This window comes from Ovis aries, chromosome 10 (genome assembly GCF_016772045.2).
Source record: "Ovis aries strain OAR_USU_Benz2616 breed Rambouillet chromosome 10, ARS-UI_Ramb_v3.0, whole genome shotgun sequence".
Classification (NCBI taxonomy): domain Eukaryota; kingdom Metazoa; phylum Chordata; class Mammalia; order Artiodactyla; family Bovidae; genus Ovis; species Ovis aries.
The window spans coordinates 2,664,137-2,676,325 of record NC_056063.1 but is presented as its reverse complement, the minus strand read 5'-3'; the positions used below and the strand labels follow the sequence as shown (position 1 = coordinate 2,676,325).

The 12,189-nt window shown below is 43.6% G+C and overlaps 1 protein-coding gene across 4 annotated transcripts in view; it reads right to left on the bottom strand.

Annotated features, from left to right (window-relative positions):
• DIAPH3 (diaphanous related formin 3) overlaps nucleotides 1-12,189 on the bottom strand; it is a 571,588-nt gene that overhangs the window by 385,168 nt on the left and 174,231 nt on the right. The gene's annotated exons all lie outside the window — the stretch shown is intronic.

The following is a 12,189-nucleotide window of genomic DNA, read 5'->3' as shown; positions in this document are numbered from 1 at the left end:
TGAACCACCCTTATGGCAGAAAGCAAACAGGAACTAAAAAGCCTCTTGATGAAAGTGAAAGAAGAGAGTGAAAAGGTTGGCTTAAAGTTCAACATTCAGAAAACTAAGATCATGGCATCTAGTCCCATCACTTGATGGGAAATACATGGGGAAACTGGAAACAGTGTCAGACTTTTATTTTTTTGGCTCCAAAATCACTGCAGATGGTGACTGCAGCCAGGAAATTAAAAGACGCTTACTCCTTGGAAGCAAAGTTATGACCAACCTAGAGAGCATATTGAAAAGTAGAGGCATTACTTTGCCAACAAAGGTGCGTCTAGTCAACGCTATGGTTTTTCCAGTGGTCATGTATGGATGTGAGAGTTGGACCGTGAAGAAAGCTGAGCGCCGAAGAATTGATGCTTTTGAACTGTGGTGCTGGAGAAGACTCTTGAGAGTCCCTTGGATTGCAAGGAGATCCAACCAGTCCATTCTAAGGATCACTCCTGGGTGTTCATTGGAAGGACTGATGCTAAAGCTGAAACTCCAGTACTATGGCCACCTCATGCAAAGAGTTGACTCATTGGAAAAGACTCTGATGCTGGGAGGGATTGGGGGCAGGAGGAGAAGGGGACGACAGAAGATGAGATGGCTGGATGGCATCACCGACTCGATGGACATGAGTTTGAGTGAACTCCGGGAGTTGGTGATGGACAGGGAGGCCTGGCGTGCTGCGATTCATGGGGTCGCAAAGAGTCGGATACAACTGAACTGAACTGAACATATTTCAAAGCACAGTGATAGCTGAACTGAAGGTCAGTTTTCCTGCTTTAGTTCTAAAACTTTAGTGAACCGAAACCAGTTATCCAACAGGTAAGCATGTTTCCGGGGGCTGGCTATACTGTGCAGCCTGTGGGGTCTTAGTCTCCTGACTGCGGACTGAACCTGCGCTCCCTGCACTGGAAGCATGGCGTCTCCAACACTGGATCACCAGGGAAGCCCCTCAACTTTTTACATTAAAAAAAAGAAAATCTTTTTTTTTTTTTAGTATAATGGAAAAATGTGATCCAATCAAATTTGCAAAGACCTATTCTGTAATTGAACTCAATGAAATCCATAGAGACTGAAGAAGCTTCCCCCCCCCCTTTTTTTTTAAGTTAAGAAACCTCTGTCTTTATAGCAGCCATGAACATGCACTTTTAATCTCTGACTGCAGTGAGTATAAACGACCAACAGCTCCGGCTGCAGCCCTGCGACACCCATCACAACAGGTATGACGGAGCCGCACTTCCCATGGGCTCCACCAGCCAACATCTGATCACAGCAAGAACGCTGAAATGCGCCCGATCCTGGGATCCCCAGGACTTTGGCTGGAGGATTCCCCCAACCACCTTGCTAAGTCCTCCTGGGACAGCACAGTGCCCTCAGACACTTCCCCCCAACCTTCTTCCTGCTGTCTCTCCTTCACCTGCTCTCAGGTCAACACTGAGTTTGACACCCTCCAGCTTCTCTCAGCTCCCTCTCCAGATTCCCCTTGGAGGCATTTCCTCTAGTCCCTTGCACATCAAACCCCTTGCTACTCAAGGAACCCAGATGAACAGTCTTGGTTCCACAAGGCAAGTTGCATCAAGAGTATTATTTTCAAATTATCTTATTTAATGTTATGTATATTTTACCACAATTAAAAACAGAGAAAGAAGTAGAATAATGGCTATGTGCTTCAATAATGGGTGAAGAGAAATTATAAGATTTGGGTTATTAGTAAAAAATATGTGGTCCAGACTTCCCTGGTGGCCTAATGGTTAAGAACCAGCCTTGCAATGCAGAGGACATGGGTTCAAATCCTGGCCAGGGAACTAGGATGCCATGTGCCACGAGTACGGAGCCTGCACACTCCAGAGCCCAAGCGCCAGACTAGAGAGTCCCTGTGCTGTGTCAAAGGACCCCACAACAGAGCACAGATCCACGAGCCACAACCAACACCCAAAACAGCCAAATGAATAAACAAACAGTCAAAAATAAGAGTGGTCCAAAGAAATACAGCAAAGATCCAGCTAACTGTGAGTATCTAAGAATACTAAGTCAAATTTTGAGAAACCTGGAGGCAATTAAGGATTTAAATTTATTTAAAGTATGTATGCACCAGTTCGTGTGTTAGTTGCTCAGTTGTATCTGACTCTTTGAGCCCGCCAGGCTCCTCTGTCCATGGAATTCTCCAAGCAAGCAGAGTAGAGTGAGTCGCCATTCCCTTCTCCAGGGGATCATCCTGACCCAGGGATCGAATCCGATCCCTTGCACTGCAGGCGGATTCTTCACCATCTGAGCTACCAGGGAAGCCCATATTTAAAGTATGTTTATATTCAAATATACTCTGATCAAACTCAAAAACTAAAGCTGCTACAGGTTGGCATCAGCACACCGAAGGCCAGAGAACCAGAACTTTGCCGCTCTGAGCCATGCGGCCCCACATGCCCTTGCTCACGTCTGCTCTCCGATGGGGCTCGTTCTCCTCCTCTCTGATGAGAAACTTTAGAAAACATGCTTCCCTTTAAACAGCAGTTAGTATACTGTCACACGAACCAAAATGAGTGAAGGCTTTGTTCCATTCACGTGACATCAAGGCACAGCGAGTGTACAGAAACACCACCAAGAGCATCAGATTAAGGGAAAAGAAGCCACGCAGGAGACAGGCGGAGGGGCAGCGCTCTGCTCGCTGCCACCAGGAAACGCTGCGTGGGGCTCTCAGGGGTCTGGAAAGCACTGCAGGTAGAGGTGGAGACCGCCTTTCTTCTGCAAGACCTTTACCAGGTTGTCTTTACAACAAACCACCTTGGAAAGCAGAGACTGTCCACCCTCCAGAGCCAAAGGGCATGCAGACCCAAGCCCATTCTGAAAGATCTGTGCTCCCCAAGCTGAAAATTCCTCTCCTGTGACTCACCTTCCGTCTCTGCCAAGCCATCACACAGCCCCTTCAAAAACAAAGACTGGACTCAATGTTCCTGACCAGCCAGCTGGGAGGTCTCACTGAAAGCACTATCACCCAGCAGCTTCCCAACTGACAGAGATCCCAACTGGGGGATCCCGAGAACTACAGACAATATGTTCCACCCAGGAGCACCCAGTGCACCTTCAAGACTATGCATCTAACGGGGAAACGAGGCATTAATTTGCCTCTCTGTCCAAAACACTGACGTGCACCTCAGAGGCACACATAAGAGGTGTTTAGCTGTTTGAGGAATCAGGACCTGTACACATACAGCCTTAGATAGCTGTGGTCATCTCTCTACCCTGAGGCAACTCTGGTTCCTCAGCAAAGTTTCCTGGAGAGAAAGGACATACGTGCACCAGCAGACTGACCCCTACGATGAGACACTAAAGGAACAGGCCCTGAGAAACATGTCCCTGGCTTTGCCTGGAGTAGTTAGTGACACGGTGTCAGCCCCAGAAGGTACTCATCAGCTTCCACTCACCATGTCATGGATGAAAGAGTTGCCCCGATGTCCACCTTGCTGAACAAAGTTTGTGCAATCATTCAAACCTAAGGTGCAGTGAAACTGCAACAGAAGAAACGAAGAAAGCTTCCTGGAGTCCTAACATGGACTCTGGTGGTTTACGGGATGTGTCTGGCTGGCAAGATCCGTGATCTGAGAGGCAGGGCTGAGGTCAGAAGTGCAGAGCAGCCTCAACCTGCTGCTTGAAGCACTGCTGACCAGCAGCCTTCAATGAATACTCAAGAAGACAAACTAAACAAATCTCATCACAGCCTGTATTGGTCAGAGTAACTGCTGCCCAGAGTGTCTTTGCTCTAACGTGACCCCTCTACTTGGAATCTGGGGCTAACAAAGCTGAAACTCGAGCTACTGCTATGGCTGTGGGTAAAGGGAGTCCTTTGTTTTAGACCTAGGAGTCCGTGTCTTTGGACAGCAGCACCCCTACAAGGGTGGCAGACAAACACAGTAGGCTAGGAGTGGCAAGAAATCACAGATCCTTTGTGCTCTTGACCCTCCCAGCCACAAGACCAAGAAGGCTGGATCAGGAAGACACCGTAGGAAGGGAAGGTGCAGCATGCGGTCACTGAGGACACAAGTGCAGAGGAAAAGTGAAACAGCCACCCAAAAACACTCCAGGATTCCCAACTTTGATTCCATTCCATTCCATTCCATAAATATACGGCAATTCCATCAGGCTTGTGCCCAAAAACACAAGTCTGAACAACAAGAGAAGAGAGAAAACACACATAGAAAAATTAACTAGAGGAGAGAAATGAATATCAAACTACGACAGACACTAGAGATTGGCCCATCCACCTTATTCCAACCCACCTCTCTGGAAGACCCAGGGACCACAAGAGGCTAATCACACAAAGGAAGGCTGGACTCTGTGACGGAAGGTGTGGGGTCTGGCTAAAGCTCTCCCAGCAAGGTGGCAGAGCCCTCTAGTGCTGCCCAAAGCAGGGATTATGAGTGCTGTTTCTCTTGGGACATTCCTGGATGTAGTTTGCTTTTTCCTCTTCTGCATTACTACTGCTACATATATCCACACACGGGCCCCACCCTACTAGAAATTCTGTAAGGAACTCAGCCCCGTTTCAAGCTTAAATTAACCAGAGAGAATTACTATCTTGGAAGATGAAAACCTCTGTATGTCACACTTGAGAAAAGAAAGTAATGTACATTTAACTGCATATTTACACTTATACTTTCTTTTCTGATATAAGAATATAAGGTGTGAAACGCAAAAGTAGGAAGTCAACAAACACCTGGCTGCTGCTGCTGCTGCTAAGTCGCTTCAGTCATGTCCGACTCTGTGTGACCCCATAGACGGCAGCCCACCAGGCTCCCCTGTCCCTGGGATTCTCCAGGCAAAAACACTGGAGTGGGTTGCCATTTCCTTCGCCAATGCATGAAAGTGAAAAGTGAAAGGGAAGTCACTTAGTCGTATCCGACTCTTCGTGACCCCATGGACCGCAGCCTACCAGGATCCTCTGTCCATGGGATTTTCCAGACAAGAGTACTAGAGTGGGGTGCCATTGCCTCCTCTGAAGAAACACCTGGAGTAACATGCAAATTTAGCCTTCGAGTACAGAATGAAGCAGGGCAAAGGCGAATAGAGTTTTGCCAAGAGAATGCACTGGTCATAGCAAACACCCTCTTCCAACACCACAAGAGAAGACTCTACACATGGACATCACCAGATGGTCAACACCAAAATCAGATTGATTATATTCTCTGCAGCCAAAGGTGGAGAAGCTCTACACAGTCAGCAAAAATAAGACCGATAGCTGACTGTGCCCAGATCATCAACTCCTTATTGCCAAATTCAGACTTAAATTGAAAAAAGTAGGGAAAACCACTAGACCATTCAGGTATAACCTAAATCAAATCCCTTATGATTATACAGCGGAAGTGAGAAATAGATTTAAGCGACTAGATCTGATAGGTAGAGTGCCTGATGAACTATGGACTGAGGTTCATGACACTGTACAGGAGACAGGGATCAAGACCATCCCCATGGAAAAGAAATGCAAAAAAGCAAAACAGCTCTCTAGGCAGGTCTTACAAATAGCCGAGAAAAGAAGAGAAGTGAAAGGCAAAGGAGAAAGGGAAAGATATAAGCATCTGAATGCAGAGTTCCAAAGAAGAGCAAGATATAAGAAAACCTTCTTCTGCGATCAATGCAAAGAAATCGATGAAAAAAATAGAATGGTAAAGACTAGAGATCTTTCAAGAAAGTTAGAGATGCCAAGAGAACATTTCATGCAAAGATGGGCTCGATAAAGGACAGAAATGGTATGCACCTAACAGAAGCAGAAGATATTAGGAAGAGGTGGCAAGAATACACAGAAGAACTGTACAAAAAGATCTTCATGACCAAGATAATCACGATGGTGTGATCACTCACCTAGAGCCAGACATCCTGGAATGTGAAGTACAAGAGGGCCGTAGAAAGCATCACTACGAACAAAGCTAGTGGAGGTGATGGAATTCCAGCTGAGCTGTTTCAAATCCTGAAATACGATGCTGTGAAAGTGCTGCACTCAACATGCTAGCAAATATGGAAAACTGAGCAGTGGCCACAGGACTGGAAAAGGTCAGTTTTCATTCCAATCTCAAAGAAAGGCAATGCCAAAGAATGCTCAAACTACTGCACAATTGCACTCATCTCACACGCTAGTAAAGTAATGCTCAAAATTCTCCAAGTCAGGCTTCAGCAATATGTGAAGCGTGAACTTCCTGATGGTGAAGCTGGTTTTAGAAAAGGCAGAGGAACCAGAGATCAAATTAGCAACATCCGCTGGATCTTGGAAAAAAGCAAGAGAGTTCCAGAAAAACATCTATTTCTGCTTTCTTGACTATGCCTAAGCCTTTGACTGTGTGGATCATAATAAACTGTGGAAAATTCTGAAAGAGATGGGAATACCACACCACCTGACCTGCTTCTTGAGAAATCTGTAAGCAGGTCAGGAAGCAACAGTTAGATCTGGACATGGAACGACAGACTGGTTCCAAATAGGAAAACGAGGACGTCAAGGCTGTATATTGTCACCCTGCTTATTTAACTTATATTCAGAGTACATCATGAGAAACGCTGGACTGAAAGAAACACAAGCTGGAATCAAGATTGCCAGGAGAAATATCAATAACCTCAGATATGCAGATGACCACCACCCTTATGGTAGAAAGTGAAGAGAAATGCAAAAGCCTCTTGATGAAAGTGAAAGAGGAGAGTGAAACAGCTGGCTTAAAGCTCAACATTCAGGAAACGAAGATCATGGCATCTGGTTCCATCACTTCATGGGAAATACATGGGGAAACAGTGGAAACAGCATCAGACTTTGTTTTTGGGGGCTCCAAACTCACCGCAGATGGTGACTGCAGCCATGACATTAAAAGACGCTTACTCCTTGGAAGAAAAGTTATGACCAACCTAGATAGCATATTCAAAAGCAGAGACATAACCTTGCCGACTAAGGTCCGTCTGGTCAAGGCTATGGTTTTTCCTGTGGTCATGTATGGATGTGAGAGTTGGACTGTGAAGAAGGCTGAGCGCTGAAGAATTGATGCTTTTGAACTGTGATGTTGGAGAAGACTCTTGAGAGTCCCTTGGACTGCAAGAGATCCAACCAGTCCATTCTGAAGGAGATCAGCCCTGGGATTTCTTTGGAAGGAATGATGCTAAAGCTGAAACTCCAGTACTATGGCCACCTCATGCGAAGAGTTGACTCACTGGAAAAGACTCTGATGCTGGGAGGGATTGGGGGCAGGAGGAGAAGGGGACGACAGAGGATGAGATGGCTGGATAGCATTACGGACTCGATGGACGTTGAGTCTGAGCGAACTCTGGGAGTTGGTGATGGACAGGGAGCCCTGGCGTGCTGCGATTCATGGGATCGCAAAGAGTCGGACACGACTGAGAGACTGAACTGAACTGAATTACAGGTTCTTGGGAAGTTTGGGGGAAAAAATACAGATCAGTCCTCAGTACTCCTCACCCAATTCCTTTCATTGGTAACAACTTGCATCAGTATAGTACTGAAACCAAGAAACTGAAATTGCTACTATCCACAGTGATTTTTCAGATTTTACCAGCTTTACGCTCAACTGTGGATGCATGTACAGTTCTACACGATTTCATCACATGTACAGATTTCTGTAACCATGTGCAGAATTAAGATACTCAACAGCTTTAATCACACAACATTCCTTCCTGCTATAATTTATAGACATGTCCAACACTTTTCCAGACCCCATGACAAACTTTTGAAAACCAGTAAAGCAGTAAATTGTTCTTAGAGAACTGTTCTCCATAATTTAGTCTGATTCCAAGAATGGAATCACATTCCATTTGATTCCAAGAATGGAATCACACAGTGTCTAACCTTTTAGGACTAGCATTTTTCCATCTGGATAATTCTCTGAAGATCCGTGCAAGCTGTATCCTTTCTAATGTCGAAGGGTATTCTAAGTACAGGTGTACCACAGTGTAGCCATCCACCTGTTGAGGGACATCGGGGTTGTTCACTGTGTGGGGCTATTATAAATAAAATCACTATAAAAATTGGTGCATGCATTCATGTGTGAATATAAATTTTTGTTAATAAGTTTTCATTAAATGTTGCATAGTAAGTACCAATTTTAATATCAGCACTCGTAATGTTTCCTGAAAAAATGAAGATCACATTTAGTCTCCACTGACTTTGTCTTTTCAATTTACTGAAATACATTTTAAAGCCAGCATTTAGGGAATGCTTCTGTTAATGAACCAAGCAGTGTACTAAGCATTTGAGTTCATATCCTATGTAATCCTTGCATCAACAATGAGCTAGGTACTGAGATTATTACCATCATGAAACTGAGAAAACTGAGGTATAGAAAAGATTGAGGAAGTGTTCTAGAATCTCACATAGCTAGGATGTAAAAAGCTGGATTCAGATTCAAGTCTGGCTGATTCAAAATTCTATTCATTTCATCATTCCTGTACATATGTGTCATTAAATATGAAAAGCATGTATTAGAACAAAAAGATGTTTACTTAAACTTTACATATAACTATCATATTTTATACTGAGATTTTTTTTAAATTAGAAATAATTTCCAATACGCTACAGAAATTGCCAAAATTAATCTTATAACCCACTGGGATCTGCACAAATACTATACAGGTTAAAGGTACAAGAGTCTTAGAGGAAAATTCAGATAAAGTGATCACTCAGCTTTTCTCTACACAGGTTCCTTCAGGTTCACTCCTCATTAGAACTGCGGTGAACAAGAAATCCGGGGCCAATAAGAAAGAAGGGAAGGGGAAAAAAGGGTAAAGATGTACGAATGAACAGGCGCCAGCCCACAGGCAACTGAAGGATCAGGGCTGAAGTCAGCAGCAGACATACAGCCCAGCCTTCACTCCCACCTGAGGAAGGATGGGCTCATTTCAAGAAGCTCCAGGGATTGGACTCATGCAAGAGTGCCAACACAGGACTCAGACCTTCAAAGCTGCCTACTGCCCGAGACACCAATCACAGAGGGCTCATCACTGCCAATACCAAATGCTGCCATCAGAAGGAGATTCACAAACACCATCCTCAGAAAGGTTATAAAAAGTCATTAATTAGGCAATACCTAACATTTTCTGGCCTTGGAGTACAAAATGAAACAGAACAAAGAGTACCAGTTTTGCCAAGAGAAGGCACTGGTCATGCCAAACACCTTGCAACAACACACAAGAGAAGACTCTACACATGAACATCACCAGATGGTCAATACCTAAGTCAGACTGATTATATTCTTTGCAGCCAAAGATGGAGAAGCTCTACACAGTCAACAAAAATAAGACTAGGAGCTGCCTGTGGCTCAGATCATGAACTCCTTATTACCAAATTCAGACTGAAATTGAAGAAAGTAGGGAAAAGCATGAGACCATTCAGGAGTGACCTAAATGAAAGCCCTTAAATTATACAGTGGAAGTGACAAATAGATTCAAGGGATTAGATCTAATAGACAGTGAAAAACTATAGACGGAGGTTCATGACATTATCTAGGAGGCAGTGATTAAGACCATCCCCATGAAAAAGAAATACAAAGAGGAGAAATGGTTGTCTGAGGAGGTCTTACAGATAGCTGAGAAAAGAAGAGAAGAGGAAGGCAAAGGAGAAAGGGAAGGTATGCCCGTCTGAATGCAGAATTCCAGAGAACAGCAAGGAGAGAGAAGAAAGCCTTCCTCAGTGGCCAGTTCGGCAAAACAGAGGAAACAGCAGAATGGGAAAGACGAGATCTCCTCAAAAAAATTAGAGACACCAGGGGAATATTTCACGGAAAGATGGGCTCAATAAAGGACAGAAATAGTATGGACTTAGTACTCTCGCCTGGAAAATCCCATGGATGGAGGAGCCTGGTGGGCTGCAGTCCATGGGGTCGCTAAGAGTCAGACACGACTGAGAGACTTCAATTTCACTTTTCATTTTCATGTATTGGAGAAGGAAATGGCAACCTACTCCAGTGATCTTGCTTGGAGAATCCCAGGGACAAGGGAGCCTGGTGGGCTGGCATCTATGGGGTCGCATAGAGTTGGACACGACTGAAGCGACATAGCAGCAGCAGCTGCAGCAGCAATCAATAGAAGCAGAAGATATTAAAGAGAGATGGCAAGAATACCCTGAGGAACTATACAAAAAAAAAAACCACGATGGTGTGATTACTCACCTAGAGCCAGACATCCTAGAATGTGAAGTCAAGTGGGCCTTAGGAAGCATCACTACAAACAAAGCTCATGGAGGTGATGAACTCCAGTCGAGTCAGTTCAAATCCTAAACGATGATGCTGTGAAAGTGCTGCATTCAGTATGTCAGCAAATTTAGAAAATTCAGCAGTGACCATAGGACTGGAAAAGGTCAGTTTTTGTTCAAATTCCAAAGAAAGGAAATGCCAAAATATGTTCAAACTACCACATGATTGCACTCATCTCACACACTAGCAAAGTAATGCTCAAAATTCTCCAAGCAAGGCGTCAACAGTACATGAACTGAGAACTTCCAGATGTTCAAGCTGGATTTAGAAAAGGCAGAGAAACCAGAGACCAAATTGAAAAACATCCATTGGATCACAGAAAAAGCAACAGTTACAGAAAAACATCTAATTCTGCTTTATTAACTCCACCAAGCTTTTGACTGTGTGGATCACTAAAAACCGCAGAAAATTCTTAATGAGATGGGAACAGCAGACCACCTGATCTGCCTCCTGAGAAATCTGTATGCAGGTCAAGAAGCAACAGTTAGAACCAGACATGGAACAACAAAGTGGTTTCAAATTGGGAAAGGAGTACATTAAGGCTGTGTACTGTCACCCCGCTTATTTAACTTCTATACAGAGCATATCATGCGAAATGCTGGGCTGGATGAAGCACAAGCTAGAATCAAGACTGCTGGGAGAAATATCAATAACCTCAGATACACAGATGACACCATATTTATGGCACAAAGTGAAGAGAACTAAAGAACCTCTTGATGAAAGTGAAAGAGGAGAGTGAAAAGGCTGGCTTAAGACTCAACATTCAAAAAAGGAAGATCATGGCATCTGACTGCATCACTTCATTGTAAATACATGGGGAACAATGGAAATAATGACAGACTTTACTTTCCTGAGCTCCAAAGTGACTGCCAATGGTGACTGTAGTCATGAAAAGCTATGACCAACCTAGACAGCATATTAAAAAGCAGAGACATTACTTTGCCAACAAAGGTTTATCTAGTCAAAGCTAAGGTTTTTCCAGTAGTCATGTATGGATGCAAGAGTTGGACCATAAAGAAAGCTGAGAACAAGAGAATTGATGCTTTTGAACTGTGGTGTTGGAGAAGACTCTTGAGAGTCCCTTGGACTGCAAAGAGATCCAACCAGTCCATCCAAAAGGAAATCAGTCCTGAATATTCATTGGAAGGACTGATGCTGAAGCTGAAGCTCCAATCCTTTGGCCACCTGATATGAAGAGCTGACTCATTTGAAAAAACCCTGATGCTGGGAAAGGTTGAATATTGGAAGAAAAGGAGGCAACAGAGGATGAGATCGTTGGATGGCATCACCAACTCTACGGACATGAGTTTGAGCAAGCTCAGTGAGTTGGTGATGGACAGGGAAACCTGGCGTGCTGGCAAGAGTCAGACACAACCATGCGATTGAACTAACTGAACATTTTCTGATTTGTCATCAAATACCATGCCCATTTTTATTAATTTAACACTAAGATCTGGCTCTTCTATTCCTACCAAGTTGAGAAAAATTAAATGGCTAAGGTATACAGTTTTAAAATAAAATTTGAAACTATAATGTCTACTAAGTGTAAAACAGACTTACTTCATATCTACTGGCAACCTCAGTTTCCAAATTTTACTATACATTAGAATCATCTGAGGATCTTTAAAAGTTCTCTATAGCCAGGTCCCAGCCACACCAATTAGATTTTTAAAAATTTGAAGATAGAAATCAGGCTACAATAATTCCTTAAAGATACCCATGTTTGATTAGCAATGGCTAAAACAAAAATTATAGCAATAAAATTATTGTGTCAAGAAAGAGAGAAATTAAATGAATATTAAGTAGGTAACTTGGATACTATAATGTTTCAATCTAACATGATGTTTTGGGAGCACTTAAAATAATATATTTGAAAATCTCTATGTATACTTCGGTCTCTTTACTCATGACAACTCTCAATTTTTCAGAT